General features: G+C 42.4%; 1 protein-coding gene across 6 annotated transcripts in view; it reads left to right on the top strand.

Moving 5' to 3' along the window:
- The window catches only part of LOC116806853 (transcription factor RFX3), a 259,764-nt gene that overhangs the window by 9,412 nt on the left and 229,254 nt on the right, over positions 1-21,098 (top strand). The window contains exon 1 of one of the 6 annotated variants that reach the window (XM_072923084.1): positions 4,970-5,378. The exons of 1 other annotated variant lie outside the window; for it this stretch is intronic. The gene's annotated coding sequence lies outside the window, so the exon portion shown is untranslated. Of the gene's footprint in view, positions 1-4,969; positions 5,379-21,098 lie in introns of those variants that run through there. 4 more of the 6 variants (XM_072923083.1, XM_072923082.1, XM_032744617.3 and 1 more) reach the window with 4 other exon arrangements.

The raw sequence follows: 21,098 nt of genomic DNA, 5'->3' as shown, positions 1-21,098 counted from the left end.
ATAATGGGTAGGATGGTTCTAAAGCATTACTGTGGACTTACAGTCACAGTGTTCTGGCAACAGTTTTTATGAGATAAAAATTATTTGGTGGCCAACCTTTAAAAATTAATTTAAGATTGTTCTGTCTTGCTTTTAGCAGCAATTATCCTGAGAACCCTTTCAACCTTAGATACGATGACATACATTTTGTAGTCCTCTATGTGGATACTGAACAAATGCCTGTTAAACTAGTGCAGTCTGATTTTGAGAATGGCTACTATGTGAGAGAATACATACAGCTCATTCAGATAGTCAACAGCCATTTGGAAGACCATTTCCTGCTGGTTGACATAAGGATCATTGACTTCAATTTCCTGTTCTTCACAGGAATACCTAAAACTAAATCATATGACTAAGAGCATCCAGAAGCTCCTTGAACTCTGACAGGCTCGGTGCCATGATCACTTCCAGTGACAGAACATCCTCTCAGTGAAGAACCTTTTCCTAATGTCCAATCTGAACTTCCCCTGATGCAGCTTCATACTATTTCCACCACAGAACCATAGAATTGTTAAGGTTGGAAAATACCTCTAAGATTGAGTCCAACTGTCAACTGAGCACCACCATCATGTTCACCATTAAACCATGTCCTCAGGTGCCATATCCACATGTTTTCTGAACACTTCCAGGGATGGTGACTTCACTTCCCTGAGCAGTCTGTTCCAAAGCTTTACAATCCTTTCTGAGGAAAAAAAAATCCTAATATCGAATCTAAACCTTCCCTGACACAACTTGAGGCCATTTCCTCTCATCCTGTTACTTGTTACCTGGGAGAAGAGACTGACCCCCATCTCACTACAAAATCCTTTCAGGGAGTTGTAGAGAGCAATAAGGTCTCCCCTCAGACTCCTTTTCTCCAGGCTAAACAACTCCAGTTCCTTTAGGTGCTCCTCATAAGACTTGTGCTCCAGCCACTTCACCAGCTTTCATGCTCTTCTCTGGACTTGCTCCATCAGCAACTCTCCCTTTGCTGCTCCTCTTGAGGAGGTTGCAGACTGTAATGAAGTCCCCCTTCAGCTTCTCTTCTCTTCTCTTCTCTTCTCTTCTCTTCTCTTCTCTTCTCTTCTCTTCTCTTCTCTTCTCTTCTCTTCTCTTCTCTTCTCTTCTCTTCTCTTCTCCTCTCCCCTCCCCTCCCCTCCCCTCCCCTCCCCTCCCCTCCCCTCCCCTCCCCTCCCCTCCCCTCCCCTCCCCTCCCCTCCCCTCCCCTCCCCTCCCCTCCCCTCCCCTCCCCTCCCCTCCCCTCCCCTCCCCTCCCCTCCCCTCCCCTCTCCTCTCCTCTCCTCTCCTCTCCTCTCCTCTCCTCTCCTCTCCTCTCCTCTCCTCTCCTCTCCTCTCCTCTCCTCTCCTCTCCTCTCCTCTCCTCTCCTCTCCTCTCCTCTCCTCTCCTCTCCTCTCCTCTCCTCTCCTCTCCTCTCCTCTCCTCTCCTCTCCTCTCCTCTCCTCTCCTCTCCTCTCCTCTCCTCTCCTCTCCTCTCCTCTCCTCTCCTCTCCTCTCCTCTCCTCTCCTCTCCTCTCCTCTCCTCTCCTCTCCTCTCCTCTCCTCTCCTCTCCTCTCCTCTCCTCTCCTCTCCTCCAAACTGAACAAGCCAAGTGGCCTCAACTGCTCTGCATAAGTCTTGCCCTTGAGATCTTTCACCATATCAATCCCCTGTCTGTTCTGTTTTTTTGAGAGTTTTAAAGTTCTTCTAAAAGTTCCTATGCCTTCTGATATTTACATATTTCAACTAAATTTTCTCACATGTGTTCATGCAAATAATGACTGCTTTACATTCTTCTTTGTAAGTAGAGAGAATTGATGGACTGTTGGTTTGACCACTTGTCCTAGGGTGACGTTATGGTGTTTGTATCTCCAATCGTGTTCTGTTTACGTTTGATATTATGTTCTGTGCTTTCAGAACTAACTCTGAAAGTGAAGGTTTGTTTTGCCTTGTTATCAGCTGGTTCACCTCCCCCCATGGTCTGCTGTCTAGAAAAGGCTAGTGCTGGCTGGCAGGCTTTTGCTTTGCCTGCTTGCTTGCTTTGCTTGCTTCTGCTTTTGCCTTTGCTTCCTAGTTAGGTTAGCTAAGCAGTCCAATTCTTTCCCTGGACTGTTGCTTTTCCTTTCCTCTTCCTGAATACCATCCAACCTGCTCCGGACTGGGATCTGGGAAACACCAAGGAACACCAGGAGCCTGCATTTTGTGATCTGCAGCAGCCATCCCCAGTGCTGGAGAGCAATCCCCAGCATCAAGACCCGGGCGACCACTCCCAGGAAAGACTTTCTGGATTTGTTAATCTCTTCAGAGTGGTGAAAGAGTTTTGTTGTCATCTGGTTTTGTTAATTGTTTTGGTGCTGGGGAGTGCTTTGTTTGTTGAATAAACAGGTTCTTTTCCACTTCTCTCTCAGAGGAAATTTTTCCCTGAACCAGGTGGGTGGGGAGGGGCCATGGGGGTTTGTTTCCTGGGGGCTCCTTTCAGAGGGTTTTCCCCAAATTTGTCCTAAACTAGGACACCACTGTAGTTGGAGAGGTAGTAGTTTCACCCTCCAATCCACTGTCACTTTTACTATTGTATATATAGTAGAGTCAGAAAATACAGTTTGCTTTTTTAAGTTCTTTTTATTTCCTTTTACATTTAGCCTACTTCTGTGAGTTATTTCGTGTCACAATGTAACACCTGCCTTTGGACACACTCTAATAATTTTATGTCCTTATGTTGAAGTGCCCAAAACTGCACACAGTACTTGAGGTGGTGCTCCACCAGTGCAGAGTGGGACAATCACATCCCTCAACCAGCTGGTGATACTGTGCCTCATGCACCCCAGAATACAATTGGCCCTTTTGGCTTCTAGGGCACACTGCTGACTTATATTCAATTTGATATGAAACTGAACCCTCATCCCTTTCCATGGTGCTGCTCTCAAGCATCTTGTTTGTATGTATAGCATCCAGACCCCCCTAGTTTGTACATATAACCAAGATTACCCTGTTCCAGGTGCAGAATCTGGCACTTGCTCTTATTAAATTCCATAGTTGGCGATTGCCCAGCTCTCTAGTCTATCCAGATCTCTCTGTAACTCCTCTCTACCCTCAAGGGAATCCACCAGCTCTTCCTAATTTAGTATCATCATCCAACTTACTTAACATACATTTGATTCCTGTGTATTGCGGGTAAACCAGGGCTCCTGAACAACTGACCAATATGATCAAGCAGAAGCCATTTATTGTTTACATTACACACACTTTTATATGGTCTACAAACGACTAAGATCACATTTCTTGATTGGTGCCTTTGTCTTGTTCCCTCGTTCTCTGCCTCCATTTCTCAGCATCCGTGATTGGTTACTGTGCAGGTGTTCTACAGTCCTCTGTCATCTAGTTCTTGCAATCCTGGTATTTGGTTTCTCAGCTTCTTCTTTCTTATTTTAGCACAGTTTATGTCTTAGTAACCTTGATGAATTCCACGGTGCCCTGAGAAAATTCTGATAAGAACACTTACAGACAGTATGGCTGGTGCACACTGAGGCCTAAGTTGTTCAGATACATTGCTACACCTGTGCCAGATAATTTATAAAAACATCAAAGTGTACTGGCCTAAAATTGAGCCCTGGGGAACCCTACTGGTGACTGGCCACCAGCCCGATGTAACCCCATTTACTATAACTCTTTGAACCCAACCTGTCAGCTAGTTGTTCACCCGATGTAATATGGACTTGTCCAGTTGTATGCTGGACATTTTGTCCAGAAGAATACTGTGAGACACAGTATCAAAAGCTTTGCCAAAATAATAATAAAAAACCCCACCACATGTACTGGTTTCCCTTGGTCAATTAGATGTACAACCTTGTCATAAAAGGAAATTTAGTTAAGCAGGATTTTCCCCTCATGAACCCATGCTGGCTATGACCAATATATGTATTACAGCCAAATATTACTGGTTATGTAGATGGTATAATAGGCTGCGTACAACAGTAATTTTATAGGTTACAAAATGTGTAAAAGAGCTGCAGGTTTGCATGTATTTGGGTTACAGGGCTATATGGAACCATAGTGACCATTAGATGTGGATGCATTGCAGAAAAATAGCTACGGTGCTGTATAAATTCTCACATTGTGTATTGACTCCAGTATACAACATCTCTTATATCCCTAAATCAAGCAGTAATGCTCAATATCTTGTAGCCCCATGACTACAAGGTGCAGAGAAGCATTGGTAATATGGGAGATTAAGGGGAAACAGGATGAGGAAGGGAATTTAAAGAGCATTGCCCTGGTGGCAGCATGCAGAATGAAGTGTGTTCAGGGAAGGAATAAAAGTAAAGCAGGTTGCATTCTAAGGAAATACATGTGGGGAAGGGTAGGGGTCTATGAGAAACATTGCTGAAGGGAAAAGTTGGCACAAGGCAGCTGGTAATGCACACACTGGTTGTGCGTGTGCTGAGTCCAGCAGGCCAAGTGTATACAGCAGTTACAGAAAATGTTCAGCTTTGGCAATGAGGGCAGTACAGCTGCTGCCACAGCCTCACCTACTTTAGATGGCAGCAGTCAACAAATACCCTGTCTAGCAGCATCTCTTCACTGTTACTTTCTGATGGGAAAAGAAATAGAGATGGTGATAAGCTGTTAGGACAAAGCAGAATTTCCTGCTCACGCTAATCTGCTTCCAAGTAGCAGGAAGCAAACAGGGTGGAAAAGCAAAGCAAATCACGGAACAGAGATGCGTGCACAAAACCCCCTTCATTTTAGTTGCTAATCGGATGTGACGTCAGGATGTCGGTGAGCACGATCCACGCGGGAGACAGATATGCTGATATAACCACACCCTCTCTTCCCTCCTTCTCCCTCCCACTCGTGTTTCGGCCTGGCAGTTGCTATCCATTTGAACTATCAGCCACCACTATAGGTTCCCTCCTTGCTCACTCCGATGTAGTATGATCTTACATCCATGGATAGTCCATTGTCATACTAGTGCCACTTTGCTTGTCGGGAATAGAATGCGCCCTCGCACGCCCTTAGTGAGGTAGGGGTTTTATTACATTCCTACAAACCTTCTTTTCTTTCCTCCTTGAGGAAACAGATCCTCCTCCCCTCCAGCTCTAAAAGCTGTCCGTCATACGGGAAGCCCTGCCTCTTCCGGGTATCTTCGGCTGGGCCACTGCTTCCTTTTCTCTTGCTTGCTCTCTCTCTTTTGTGAGTTATAGCAACTGTTGCCTTGTGAATCAAGCGCCATAGTCACCGTAGTCCTGGTGACTGTTACTCATCAACAACATCTGCTCTTCCACTGCTTTCTATTTGCTTCCTAATCATCACCTACAAGAGCCACCACCAGCAAGAGCAACAACACAGCTTTCCACGATTCAGGTGAATGTAACTATTCTGTATAGACTTGCAATCCTGTGCCTTTCTATCCCTTTTTTCTCCCCTCTGCCTCCACCCCAGCTATTACCTCCTCCCTTCTTGCAGCATCCAGGCTGGGACTGCTGCACTGGGCTTCGCTATTGATTGGGGGGGGGGGGGGGTGGGTGGGTGTGTGAGGAGGAGTGAGAGAGAAAAGCCTCGAGCGCTTTCTCTTCCTCAGCCTTTCTTCCTTCCCAATTCATAATATAGGAAGAGACATCATTTCCGAAAGGGAAAAAATGATGTAAATTGCCCTGTGGTTGTTTGTTATGAAGGGTATTTATCTTTATTTTAAAAAATTATTATTAGAAGTTATCTGACACGTTGCAGTACTTGTAATGTTCCAAAGTATCTTGTACATCAATAGGAAAAGGCCTATGTTACCTGTAGTACGCATTAGAGATCCTTTAAAATTATCTTGAAGGTGTGATTAGTAGTTAATAGTAGAGGTTGAAGGGCTAACTGGTACTATGTAAGATTCTTCAGTACAATTAATTGTCATGTCTGGGTGCAAGTGTAATTTAATTTTTTAATTTCATTTTATGGCTGTACCTCTGAATTCCTAACATTCTCTTCTCATCAACTAACACTTTCATTTTATTTTAAAAACATATTTGTTCTACATGGAATGTTTGGTGGTATTATTGTTTTCATGCACTGATTCAGAGCCTTTTTTTAATTCTGCTTGTGCTACTTGTAGAATTTAACCTGCTAGTATAGAAACAGCTAAGTTTTCAGTAAACTCAAAGGAGCTGTGCATATTTAGAGCACACAATGCTGTGTGTTTGTCTTACTTTCTTAGAAACATATTTGTTTCTGAAGAGCTAAAGAAATGTTGAATGTATAGCTTGAAAGGAATAAGAGCCATCTACCTGGCTATGCCTTCTTAATTAAGGTGGCCCTACCATGTCATGTTGTTGATCCATATGGTTTCTTGTCATTCAGTTTCTGTATCAAGTTGTATTATCTCAGTAGACTACTTAAAATAATTTCATAGTCTATTAACCCTAGCTTATACTGTGTTGGGAAGTGTACCTCTTCTTACAAAAAATGTACATGCTATCTTTCTTATGAGCATAGCATCTTTTTGCTGTCTAATACAAGTTCTATGTAGAAAAATGAGAGAACATATCTACTATAGGTTTTAACCTATTTTTAAATTACTTTAAAAGGAGAAAAACATGGATACCATGTAACTATCTAGTTTTTCACAACCCCTTAGCCACATAAATCCCATATGTATTTCCTCTATCTTTATCATTACTTGAATTTACTCTTTCTCATTTAGTGCCATGATGAAATGTTTAATTGCCTCTTACACCCATATTTACATGGCACAAAATTAGGATATTTTTATCTTCAGTGATTCTGTTTTGTTTTGTTTTATCACATTATAAATACTTCTGAATTAAACCTAATTTTGAGCTAACTGTAAAGTAATATTGTATCAGGAAAATAATGATTCATTTTTTAGAATTGCTGTTTACTAACATGCAGATACAAGCCCATGAAGTGGAAGACAAAATGCTGTATTTTTAAAGGGATATTTGAAATACAGATAATGGAGGAAGCTAAACAACAGCCTTGGAACATTTTCCTAGAATCATAACATGGTTTCGGTTGGAAAGGACCTTAAAGATTATCTAGTTCCAACCCCACTGCCATGGGCAGGGACACCTTCCAATGGACTAGCTTGATCAGAGCCCCATCCAGCCTGGCCTTGAACACATCCAGGGACAAGGGCATCCACAACTTCCTGGGCAACCTGGAAGAATTTCTTCATAATAGCCAATATGAATTGGCCCTCTTTCAGCTTAGAGTCATTGCCCCTTGTCCTATTGCTACATGTCCTTGTAAAAAGTCCCTCTCCAGCCTTTCTGTAGCCCCCTTTAGGTACTGAAAGGGGCTATAAGGTCTCCCCAAAGCCTTCTCTTCTCCAGGCTGAACAAGCCCCAACTGTCTCAGTCTGTTTTCATAGGAGAGGTGCTCTAGCTCTCTGATCATCTTTGTGGCCTCCTCTGGACTTGCTCCAACAGATCCACATCTTTCTTGTGCTGGGGGCCCCAGAGCTGGATGCACAACTTCAGGTGGGGCCTCACCAAAGCAGAATAGAGGGGGAAAATCACCTCCCTCACCCTGCTGACCACACCGCTTTTGATGAAGCCTAGGACACAGTTGGCTTTCTGGGCTGCAAGCACACATTGCTGAGACATATTGAGACTCTCATCCACCAACAGCCCCAAATCCCTTTCCCCAGGGCTGCATTTAAACCATTCTCTGCCCAGATTGTACTTGTATTTGGGAGTGCCTCGACCCAGGTACAGGATCTTGCACTTGGCCTTATTGAATTTCATGAGGCTTGCACAGACCCATCTTTCAAACCTGTCAAGGTCCCTCTGGATGGCATCCTGTCCCTTCAGCATGTCAACTGCACCACACAGCTTGGTATCATTGACAAACTTGCTGAGTCCCACTCAGTCCCACTGTCCATGTTGCTGACAAAGATGTTAAAGAGTACCAGTCCCAATACAGACCCCTGAGGAATGCCACTCGTCACTTCTTTCCACTTGGACATTAAGCCACTGACTGCAACTCTGAGTGTGACCATCCAGCCAATTCCTTTTCCACCAAGTGTTCCATCAATCAAATCCATGTCTCTCTAGTTCCCTTGTCCACCATTTTGTTGATTTTGTTTCTAGATGAGTTAAACGAAATACCAGTCTTGAAAACTTTTTTGGGTCAACATTTTTTTTGCTTTTGCAATTTATGTTTTAGTCCTACTTTGCTTTTTTATTATTGCTGATTTTTTTTTCTGTTATTGTACATATTATAATTCTGTTTTTTCTATCTGCTGTTGCTTGTTGGAACTCAAAATGTTCCTCAGACATTTTTGGAGGTTCCAGGCCCTGGTCAGAAGCATTTGAGACCCTGGCAGGCAGCTGGAAACAGCTGTGATTTTGAGTTTGAGCCATGTAATGATTTACCAACTTTGCAGGAAGAACAAGAAGTCACAAAAGTTTAGATATTATAGTAGAAGTAGTTATAAAGTAGAGGGAAGATTTTTTTAGTGTTGTACAGGGGGGTTTTTACTTTGTACATGGGGGTCAGAGGGTTTAAGATGGACAAATGTAGGCCGGTCCTGTTCCTCCTCTTTCTTCTTCCTTGCCTCCATGTTCTTGATGTTGGCACTCATGGATTGGTTTAGAGTAGAAAAGCACCATTTAATATAGGTAGTGGGTATTGGGGAAAAACTGTACACATTTATCACATAATGCACCATATAAAAGATAGCAGCAGCCCAGGGGCGGGAGAAGAAGTCAGGGGACAGAGAGGGTGTCAGGGGTGTGTGTGCCTCTGCCTGAGCTGCTGACCAAACCGCAGTAGCCCGAGAAGACAATCTTTTAGATAGCTTACAATAAACTGCCTTGAGACCGAACAAGAGACTGTTGAGTCTTTCTTTGTAAGCACGGGTTGGAGGAGAGACTTTTCCACCACACGGAACCCCTGAACCAGGCCTGGGTTCTGTCAGTTGCTGGGTTTCATTTCTTCAATATGGTTCCTTTTTGCAGAATTGTTTCCTATCCACCATTCTTTCCTTTTCCTTGTTAGATGTTTCACTTCCACATGGTTTAATTCTTCCATTTACTTGAGGTAGGGCGGTGTGTCAAGGCTGGGAAGTAATGTATATTAGACATTTCTGAAGTAAATCCAGCTGAGCTGCAGAGATAGCCTGCAGTTGCTCTTTTATTAATCTGTTTCCTTTGAGGTGTAAATGTTACCTGTTTCATCTCAATATACACAGAACTGACATTTAAAATTTATTTTGAAGAAGACTCCTTCAGCCAATTGCAAATTACTACAAAGAACACTTATTCAGCAATTCAGGATCTATTTTTCACACCAGAAACCTGAAGATCAGTTAAAACATCTTCAAACATATTGTGAAAATAATCATATTGAGGAATTTGCCTTTTTGTAAAGTTGGAGAATCCGAGGAATTTTTAAAATTATTTCTTTTGATAATATAGAGGTGTGCTTGGTTGATATCTGCTTAGGTTTCTGCAGAACATATTAAAGCCTCATTCCTTTGTGATATAGTAGTGCTTCTGTGTCTGGCTTGACATCTCTTGGTGTAACAACCTTTTACCACATTAAATTTGCCATTTTAAAATCAGGGATTTACTGGAACTTAGTATTGGAGTAGCTGTTTTCCAGGGGGTTTTAGTATCTATCTTTACATATATATATGTATAATATACTTGTATCTATGTATACATTTAAATACAGGTGATTGAGGTGTTGTTTTTTTTTTTTTATTTTAAACATGACCTGTTCTTGGAATTGCAGAGAAGGTATTTTTCTTGAAGGTTCTGGGTGTTTGACACTATGCCAGCTGGAAAAATAATAAATTTAGTAAAGATACAACAAAATGAAAGCATATTGATGTTGAAAAATGTTCAAGAGACTTAAGTGTAGATGACAATATTTTTTTCATTTTGGGCAGATATTTATCATGTATACATGAAATAGCTGTTTAGAGAGATTGAGCATATGAACATTTACATGTGTGTCAAAGCCTGGTCTATGTACTTGCATCAAGTACTTAAAAGTTTGATGCTGAGAAGTGAGAGAGGGAAAAGAAATTCGAATGGAAAAGGCTAAAGGGAACATTGAACTTAGTATGTACTGTAGAAACATCTCACAGATGAGGGAGATACTCCATAATAGTGAAGGGGGAAATGTTGGTTTAGTCTTGGTAGGATCTGATTCTGGTTGAATTTCTTCATGTGAAGAATACTTATTTAACCAAGCTGTCTCACCAAACTTAACAGATTGACGCTCTATCCTATTCTTATATAAACAAGCATATATGTCTGCAGAAGTTTAGTTGCATTCAAGAGACTGTCTTATGGTACTAATATAATATTACTTATGGAACAATTGAAGTTGGGCAGCATTGCAACTGCTCTTTGCTAAGTCTCTCCTGTCTCTAGTATATCCTTGAGCAACACAGAAGGAAACACTTGCTCTTAGTAGAAACTAGATCTAACAAAAAACGAGACTGTAAAGTGGAGTTCAGATGATCATTTGCTAGTTTTTAAGTGCAGCTATTTTTACAGTATAAATAGCTAGATGTGTTTAACTGTAGCTGTATAGATAAAATATTTTAGACTGTTTTCTAAGCTGTTTTCCCTCACTTTTGAGATCACAATCAATAGGATAGCTTTCAATTTTGCAGTGATCTGTCCTTGAAAGTATTTATAAGTAGTGAATACTGTACTTATGTATCTGTATTAATCTTTTTGTCTGTGTTGAGGAAAATAGGTGCTTGATTCAGGATTCTGACTTTCCTCTGTGTTCTTTACAAGGCTAAATCCTAAAAGTGCAGGAGATCATGGAATCATCATGGTTTGGGTTGGAAGGGACCAGACCTTAAAGATCATCCAGTTCCAACCCCCCTGCCATGGGCAGGGACACCATCCACTACACCAGGTAGCTCAGGGCTCCATCCAACCTGGCCTTGAACACATCCGGATATGGGGTGTCCACAGTTTCTCTTGGCAACCTGTTCCAGTGCCTCACTAGCCCAATTAAGTAACTTTTCTTTATGGTTTGTTTTATAAGCCCACTAGGCAAAAAAAAAAAAAAAAAAGAAAAAAAAAAAAGAAAAAAAATGTTTGGCTTTGAGGTTTAACAAGTCCAAGTGCTGTGTCTTGCACTTTGGCCACAACAACCCCCTGCATTGCTACAGAATGGGGACAGAGTGGCTGGACAGTGCCCAGGCAGAAAGGGACCTGGGGGTACTGGTCGACAGCCGACTTAACATGAGCCAGCAGTGTGCCCTGGTGGCCAAGAAGGCCAATGGCATCCTGACCTGTATCAGGAATAGTGTGGCCAGCAGGACCAGAGAAGTCATTCTTCCCCTGTACTTGACACTGGTGTGACCATACCTTGAGTACTGTGTCCACTTTTGGGCCCCTCAATTTAGGAAGGATGTTGGGATGCTCAAATGCATCCAGAGAAGGACAACAAGGCTGGTGAAGGGTCTGGAACACAATCCCTATGAAAAGCGGCTGAGGGAATTGGGGTTGTTTAGCCTGAAAAAAAGGAGGCTCAGGGGAAACCTTATCACTCTCTACAACTACCTGAAAGAAGGTCATATTCAGGTGGGAGTTTGTCTCTTCTCCCAGGCAACCACTGACAGAACGAGAGGACACAGTGTTAAGCTGCTCCAGGGGAAGTTTAGGCTGGACATTAGTAAAAACTTCTTCACTGAAAGAGTGATTGGGCACTGGAATGGGCTGCCCAGAGAGGTGGTGGAGTCACCATCCCTGGAGGAGGTGTTTAAAAAACAACTTAATGTGGTACTCAGTGCCATGGTTTAGTTGATAAGGTGGTGTTAGGTCATAGTTTGGACTTGATGATCTCAGAGGTATTTTCCAACCTAGTTAATTCTGTGATTCTGTGATTTGCTTTAGAAAAAATACTGCAAGCTTATGAATTATGGAGAAGAAACAAAATACCAGTTACAAAAGCAGTTGTCATTCATGAATGCTCTCTTAGGAAGAAATTTTCTCCCCCCCTTCCCCCTGACTTCTTGCTTTCAAAAAAGTCTTCATTTTGTTTTTTTTTTTTTTTTGAGGTCCCTGTAGAAAACCTTGACCAAGTAGTATTAAATGTTTTGAGATGCACAAACTGGGTGTTGTATAGACTAGTTATCTCATCCTTTTTAAAAACTTTCAAGACATGCTTTTATTCTTGTGTTCCTAAAGAAATAATTTCTGTGATAATGCCCTCCATCTTATTTGAAAGGGGTAGAGGTTTCAAAAACACATATTTCATCAGAATAATTATCTGGGGAAAGGTAAGACTAAATTTATGCTACTATCGAAGAAAATGCAGTCAGTTTTCAGGTTTTATATATTTCATTTGGCAATAAACATCTGGCCAGTCAGCAAACATCCACACCTTTTACTCTGTTATAATATGGATACAAATGAAGAGCAAAAGGCATAGGACAGATTTCCTATTTCCTATAGATGTCATCAATCATGCTACTTTTGAACAATTTGTAGGAGAAAAGCCATATTGTTAACTTCTTAGCCATTTCTTCACCCTTCTTCAGTGGATTTGCAAAAACATTATTGAAAACACTGATCCTGTAGAGGTATTTTTAGGTATGTAATTTGGCCTGCAGAATCTTCAAGATTAAAAATAATGAATAAAACCAGAAAAAACACATTTCGACAAAAACAACTTGGAGTCAATATGAAGCTTTTATTGATGAGTGTGATGTCATTGTATAGAATATTATTTTGATCAGTTGGGATCATCCTTCCCAGTTGTGTCCCATCCCAACTCCTTGAGCATTCCCAGTCTACTTGTTCGCATGGCAGTATGAGAAACAGAAAAGACCTTGGTGCTGCATAAGCACTTTTCATCAATAGCTGAAATATGGATGTGTTATCAACACTCTTAAATCACAAATCCAAAACACAGAACCATACAAGCTACTGTGAAGAAAATTAATTCTATCCCAGCCAAAACCCAGTGCAATTGTAAAATCTGTTAGTGTAAGCTTTTAATAAAAGAGATCTGTCAGTGTGTGGTGGCTATTTGAGAAGACTTTTAAGCTCTTTAAGCAAATTTGTCAGAAATGCATAAGGAGGGCTATAGATTTATTAGTGCTTCTTAACCTGAAGGCACCACATATCTTTTAGGTTGCATAGCAACAGACTCCTAGCAACAGTAGCAGATTGAATTTTTAAGAGCGACATGTCAGATGTAATAATAAAGCAAGAGTAGAAACAGTTGTAATGGTTTTCTTTTCATAATAAACTATTTTGAATTTAAGGAACTTTTTGTCCCTCCAAAATAGGAAGTCTCCTTCTCCACTGACCTTGGTGTCTCCATGTTCTTTCCTCATGTTCTCACCTCCTCCTCTTCTCTGAGTAGAAAAAAACTGTATGCCCCACTTCTGGCACCAAAACTAATAAAGCTGTTTAGAATGAGAGTGGCTGTCAGGTTTTGGTGTGAGGGTAGGAATTTTTTTTTCTAATTTCCTTTTTTCTAGCATAATACTATGAGATAAAACAGAAAATAAAGAATCAATAAATGGAGCATTACATAAGAAATTTAATGCATGATTAAGGAGATTTGTAAATTTCAACTTCTCTTGTAAATTAATTGTAGGATTTCTTAAAAGTCACCAGCTAAACAAATAAACAAATGTTTTGGAAGGAATCAAAATTCTTTTACTTCCAGATATAAGTCAAACTAATGGAGTTAAAAAGAGATCTCCCCTGAACAAGTTATTCCATAACTGCCTACTGTAGAGATTCTTGTGTCTATGTGAAGTTTGCAAAACTCATTTAGACAATTTTTATGTTCCAAAATATAGATGGTCAGTGTTTCATTGTTTTTATTTTTTTCTGTTGTCTTCTCTTGGTTCAGCTAACAAATATTCTGGAGCAATTTTTCTAACTTTTTTTTGCGATGAATGTTGATGTAAAATCCTATATTGATTTTTAAAAATTTTATTTGCTAAACACTATAAAATCGACTATTTTAAATCAAACTCTAAGCTTTTTCAAAAAGGTTTGTGAAATTCTTGTGAAGATTTGTATAAAAGTTACCGACAGACAAATTTACTCTGTCATACCAGTCTGTCAGTATATTTTTTACCCTTTAAAATCCTTTGTGTTAAAGGTATGAAAAAGGTAGAATATATGTGGGCATGTAGGTGGTATGGAGATGGAATGAGACAGAGAAATACAACATGCTTCTGCATGGGCTCCTCTCCATGGGCCACAGTTCCTGCCAAGAGTGTGCTCCAGCATGGGTTTTCCATAAGCTCCAGCATTCTTTGGGACATATCCACCTGTTCCTCTGTCGTCCTTGCCACAGGCTGCAGGAGTATCTCTGCTCTGTTACACCTTCTCCCCCTCTACTTTCACTGACCTTGGTGTCTGTGGGGTTGTTTCTCACATTCTTCCCCCCCCCCCCCCTTTTCTCACTCTGCTGTGCAGTGATTTTGCCCTTTCTTAAATATGCTATCACAGAGGTGCTGCCAGCTTTGCTGATTGGCTCAACTTTGTCCAGTGGTGAGTTCATTTTGGATCTTGCTGGAACCACCTTTGTTAGGCACAGGGACAGTCCCTGATCTTTCTTCACAAAAGCCATCTGTGTAACCCCTTGTGGTCTGAACACTAATGAAGTCTGACAACGTTATAAAACAAAGCTTTATTGAAGCAGTAAGAAAGATGAGCAATTATGTGCCCATAAGGCACAATCACCATTAGCAAACATAGGATCATAAGTGATGTCATAATTCTGGTGGACTGCTAGGTACACTTGATGGCTGGGTCATCTGACAGCAACTGCCAATCATGCAATTGCCTTTTGAGTGTGGGTAAAATTTGTGCCTTCCATTGACTCCACCATGTTGCATTCAACTCCTAAGAGGAAGGGAGCACCCAAGATTTGTAGATGTCCATGGTTGAAAAGGAATGACAAATGTCAGCAGGTCTGAAAAAAACTTACCAAGTTTTATTAGTAAATTATAAACTTGGCATGTCAATTGGTATAAGTTAGTCCCTTATCTTCTAGTAGCAAGAAAAATAAAAAATAAAAGAGGGAAGATGGAGAGAAAGAGAAATAGAGAGGTCAGATAGGAGAGGAAAGGAGATCACTAGTCCTGGGTCCAGTGTTAATCTGGCTGACAGGGTGTCCAGGGTCCTGGGGGAAGCCACACAGGCTTTGTGGGGGTACCTTTTTATAAATAAGTTTTCCCCACACCAGAGATAAGTCCCTTGCTTTCTATGCAAATTAGTCATCAGACACAGTTTGTTGTTCTGGACCTTTCTGGAAATGGGTTGGAGGGTTTTGGGGGGTCTTTGGTGGTCTTATCCCCCCCTCTACTGGTCTTGCCCATTACTTGACCTCATTCCTGCCCTTGCTCTGGACTGTGTTGTACTTATCTCCAGGAGCTAGAACAAGGATGTTTGTCCTAGAAAAGTGCTGCCCTACCTCTGCATGGCTCCTTTTCCAGCCACATCCTGCTCTTTTTTGCCCATTTGCACAGCGTGCTCTTATGCAGTAATTCTTGTTTGGCTTCATGGCTATCAGTGTTTGAGACATACACATTAGCTCCTTATCTTCTGGGCTTCTACACACCAATGGTAGTGTGATTTGAGAGAATCATACTTTACATGAAAAATGTGGGCAACATCCTGCCTGCACTTCTGATATTGCTCAGGAAGCAGGGTCAGTTTGCGTCACCTGTCCTGGCTGTGCCCCCTCCCAGTTTCTTTTGCAAACCTCCTCACTGGCAGAGCATGAGACAAGAAAAAACTCCTTGACTTAGGATAAACACAACTTAACAAAAACCAAAATATCAGTGTGTTAACAACACCATTCTCATTCTGAATCCAAAACACAGCACTGTAACAGCTACTGAGAAAAAATTAACTCGCTCCCAGCTGAAACCAGGACAATGCAAAAGGGTTTAGCAGTACTTAATCATGGACTAATTTAACATTTATGAAGTGATTTAGTAGGGTGCCTTAGCGCTCTCTCTTGTCCCCCTTTTCGTCCCAGCTAGCTCTGTGAGGGGGGGGGGAGCGCTGGCAACTTCCGTGTTTTCCGGCGAACCCTCGCGGGTAACTGCCGGTGCTGCGTGGGTCTGGGAGCTTAGGCGAGTCCCGAGGCGAATAAAGGAGAGAGACTTTTTCCCCCGCGGGCGAAATCTCGGTTTATTATGGCTTGGTTGGGGAGGAAAAAACCGAGAAGCTGCTGCGTGCTAAGTTCGAGTTTGTCCGTGCCGCCTGGCCGATTCAGGGGCGGGGCGGCGCGCTCCGGCGCTGGCCGCGATCCAAGAGACGCTGTGTGCAGAGCCGCGGCGCTGCTGCCGGCACGTGCGGGAGCCGCGGCGATCCCGGAAGCGGCGGCGGCAGCGATTCGGCTGAGGCAGCGATCGCGGTGCAGTCCGAGGCTGCCGCGGTCGCCCGAGGCAGCGGTGGTTGCGGCAGTCAGGGGCCGGGAGAGAGAGAGAGCCGCGGCAGCACGCAGGGATCCGGCGGGAGAGGAGGCGGCGGGCCGGGCAGCAGCGGCAGTCGGGGCCAGGCGGGAGAAAAAGCCCGCGGGTCGGGCAGCAGCAGCAGTCGGGGGCCGGGCGGGAGAAAAAGCACCGGGGCGTCCCCAAACCCGTTCTATAAATACTCTAGAGGGGAAACCCGGGGCGGCCAATGAGATAACGCCACGGGGGGACTTGGGGATAGTGGGGTGCAGGGGTCCAATGGGAGATGGACAGATGGAAGGGTGCCCGGTCGTCTCTCGACCCCGCCGCATGGCTGACAGATGGTCTGAGAGACGTAAACAAAGTGACTAAGCACTTCCTCGGGAAGGCAGACCGCGGGGGAAAATGGGAGAACCCGGGGGGTCACTTACAGAGTGCGGGGGGGATACATGGAATGACCTTATACATAATAGAACATATAATAACACAATTCCACAGTAGGGTTCACTAAAATTGCAACAATGACTTAATTATAGATTTGAGATAGCAACATTCATACCATAATCAATTCACATGCATTCAGACAGATGTATGCATCTATATGTGCAAAGGTACCTGTTAAAAACTCACCTTGAGTTCAGTGAAATATGCCAAATCCCTTTGTGTTCTCAATGAGCAAGGGTTGTACCTCAAGGGGGGGGGGGGTCAGCATAAGCCTCATTATCAGCAATGGTCTTTCAACTACTGTAAACTTGAGGGTTCGTGATCTCTGAGAGGCATCCCACTCAGAGGGAGGTGCTGGCACAGCCCACTGCAGTCCAGGAGAGCTCAAAGGGCCTTTATAAGGTCACAAGATTATTTGCTTTAGTCATTAGTCATCAGTAAGTTTTCATCCTGGCCATAACCTAACTTGGTAACTACTGGACATTTTTTCAAACATATAACAATGTAACAATGGTACTATTTCACTTATTCAGGTAAATAGTTTTCCAAGGCTGTCAGGGGACAACTGATTATCCCTTGTTCCCCACCTTGGTCAGGCAACTGATGTTCCTGATATGATCAGTGTTGTTCCCACCTTTACCATGCAAGAGCTCCTGGTCAAGGGATGCTTCACTACCTAACTGGTTTTATCAAGGCTTATTGAGAGCTCCTGAGATCTATTTGTATTTCAATATCAAAGTAATTAGAAGTGTGAATAGTAAAAAAAAAAAAAAAAAAAAAAAAAGTATGGAAAAAGGCAAATGGTACGCTCATCTTCAAGGAGAATGAGGGTGAGGATCTGGAGATCTACAGGTTTGTCAGTCTCACCTCAGTCCATAGATAGGTTATAAAGGAAATCCTCTTGTTAACTGTTTCCAGACACATAAAGGACAAGAAGGTGTTTGGGAACAGCCAGCATGGATTTACCAAGGCAAACTAGTGCCTGACCAACCTAATAGCTTTCTGTGATGAGCTGACTGTGTGTGTCTCAAAGGGGAGAACAGTGGATGTCGCACCTTTTACTTTAGCCTTTGACATGGCATCTCATGGTAACCTTATGGCCAAATTGGTGAGGTATTGATTGGATAAGTGGACAATAAGGTGGTTGGAAAAACTGGCATGGCCTGCCTGGCTCAAAAGGTGTTGAGTAGTGATACAAAGTCTAGCTGGGAACTGGATAGCAGTGTTGTCCCTCAGGGATTGATACTGGGGTTGATAGTGTTTAATGCCTTTTTCTAGTAACCTGGACAGTAGGATGGAGTGCACCCTTAACAAGTTTGTGGGTAACAGTCAATTGGTGTGAGTGGTCAGTATTCTGGAGGGCAGGGCTGTTGTTCAGAGGGACCCCAACAGGCTGGAGAAATAGGCTGATCAGAATGTCATAGAGTTCAACAAAGGGAAATGCCTAGTCCCACGTTTGGGTTGAAATAGCCCCATGTACTGGTACGATCTGTGAGCCAACTAGCTAGAAAGCAGCCTTGCAGAAAAAGAACAATCTGGGGGTGCTGGTGGGCAAGAAGTTGTACACAAGCCAGAAAAACATGCCCTTGAGACAAAGGCAGCCAAAAGCATCCTTGGATGTATTAGTAAGAGTGTAGCCAGCAGGTCTAGGTGATGCCTTATGAAGACTGACCTAGAACAGAGACTAGATGGAGTTAAAGAATAAAGTAGGTATTTATTAGAAGGCCTCAATGGATACACCTTGGGCAGTAAAAGAGCCCAGCCAGGGCTACACCCAAGATGAACCCAAAATGGTCACAAAATGGACAACCGGTCATGGGGTCTCACACTTTTATAAGTTCTGGTCCATTAGCATATTTGAGTTAATTGTCCAATTACAGCTTTAGCTTATGAAGTCCTATCCATCTTGTTTTTCTCTCTTCAGTCCACCGTTGTTTATGCTCTTGGGCCTGAAATTTGGATCATTTGTTCTTGGTCCCCAGCTAGAGAAGGAATTGTTTTGTCTACCTACTTTGTGAAAAGAACTTATTATCCCCTAATATGAACTACACACAAAAGCAGTACAGCATCTGAAAAATATAAAAGCTAAAACCTGAGGCGTCACAGGGAAATGATCCTTCCCCTCTATTCCATGCTGATGAAATCTCACCTGGAATCCCGTGTCCAGTCTTGAGCTCCCGGTATATGACAGTCAGAGGGAGATTGGAGCAAGTCTGCATCTGAAGCATATGACATGAGGAGAGGCTGAGAGAACTGGATTTGTTTGGCCTAGTGTCTTAGTTTAGGGCAAATTTGGGGAAAACTTTTTGAAAGGAGCCCTCAGGAAATAAATTCCTACGGCCCCTCTTTATCTACTTGGTTCAGGGAAAAATTTCTTCTGAGAGGGAAGTGGAAAAGAACCTGTTTATTTAATGAACAAAGCACTCTCTAGCACTAAAACAATTAATAACACTAGATGACAACAAAACTCTTTCACTACTCTGAAGAGATGAACAAATCCAGAAAGTCTTTCCTGGGAGTGGTCGCCCGGGTCTGGATGCTGGGGATTTCCCTCCAGCACTGGGGATGGCTGCTGCAGATCATAAAATGCAGGCTCCTGGTGTTTTTTGGTGTTTCCCAGATCTCAGTCTAGAGCAGGTTGGATGGTATTCAGCAAGAGGAAAGGAAAAAGCAACAGTTCAGGGAAAGAATTGGACTGCTTAGCTAACTTAACTAGGAAGCAAAGGCAAAAGCAGAAGCAAGCAAAGCAAGCAAGCAGGCAAAGCAAGCAAGCCAAGCAAGCAAAGCAAGCAAGCAGGCAAAGCAAGCAAGCCAGCCAGCCAGCACTAGCCTTTTCTAGACAGCAGACCATGGGGGGAGGTGAACTAGATGATAACAAGGCAAAACAAACCTTCACTTTCAGAGTCAGTTCTGAAAGCACAGAACATAATATCAACCGTAAACAGAACACATGATTGGAGATACAAACACCATAGTCACTCTAAGACACTTAGGAAAGAGAAAGCATGGAGAGACCCTATTGCTGCCTTTCAACTACCTAATGGGAAGGTGTAGAGAAGATGGAGCCAGACTCTTCTGGGAGGTGCACAGTGAAAGGACAAGTGGCAATGGACACAAGTTGGAACAGGGGAAATTCTGACTTGATATTAGCAAAAGTTGCATAGAAAGGGGGAAAAGCATGTGTATCAGGAGGCATTAGGTAGCATGCTTTCAGTCTCCCTATCATTTCTTAAAAAAACCCAAAAAACCAAAGGAATCTGTACCAGCCACATGGTTTTGGTTTTTTTGAAGAAAGGTAAGTTTTTATTGTGGCCATTGAAATGCACACGAAAAATCAAAACCTCACAATTCCTATATAGAATTGTAGAGACAGTATGTTTATTATCCTTCCCCTTCAAAGGACATGCTTGCCCCTGAGAACTCCTGATCCCTTTTTATTCCTCTTTACTAGTTTACATATGCATAGTGTTTCACAATAGGTTCATGCATATTCGTTATACTGATTTTGCTACACTTACAGCTAGTTACATTTGTAGCCAGTTTTTTATCAGAAAGTACAGAAGGAACTCCTGGGTCACCTTGCCCTGTCTGTTTCAAGGTTCGAGGAGCCTCTCTTATCTCTTCAGCTTGGAAATTTGCATTCTTTCTCCTCAGCTGGGGCAGTTTTACTAGTGCTGCAGAGTTACCAGACTAAACAGCATATTTAACTTATGCTAGCAAGCCCAAAGTGGCACATTTCACCTAAATCCAAATGGATGTCTACCCTGTTAAATTTTCACTGTTTCATTTCCCCCTTTCAAAAAAAAAAAAAAAAAGTAAATTCTTTTACTTAATGCAAATACTTACCATGCTAAGTGTCCCTTAATGCTTTACCATGTACATTTCATCTACTAGGCACAACAAAATCGTTGTTATTGATTTTTTACAATAGCACAAGGAGTTCTCAGGCATGTACAATCTTTACTAGTATATACAAACAGTTTTCTGAGCAGTGACTGGATGAATCTCGAAGTAGCAAATACTTTGTCATTGTCAAGACACACATCTTGAGCATCAATAGTATTGCTTACTGTTTGCCACTTTTCGTGCACCTTTCGTGCCCACACCCTATGTTCTGGGGGGTAGAGCACTATTTTTCATTATTTAATCCTAGTGCGATGATGGGGTGGATAACATAAACAGTTGCATTGCGTACAGTAAGTACAAAGGCAGAGGCCTCATTA

This window comes from Taeniopygia guttata, chromosome W (assembly GCF_048771995.1).
Source record: "Taeniopygia guttata chromosome W, bTaeGut7.mat, whole genome shotgun sequence".
NCBI lineage: Eukaryota > Metazoa > Chordata > Aves > Passeriformes > Estrildidae > Taeniopygia > Taeniopygia guttata.
This window is presented reverse-complemented; position numbering and strand designations above follow the sequence as displayed.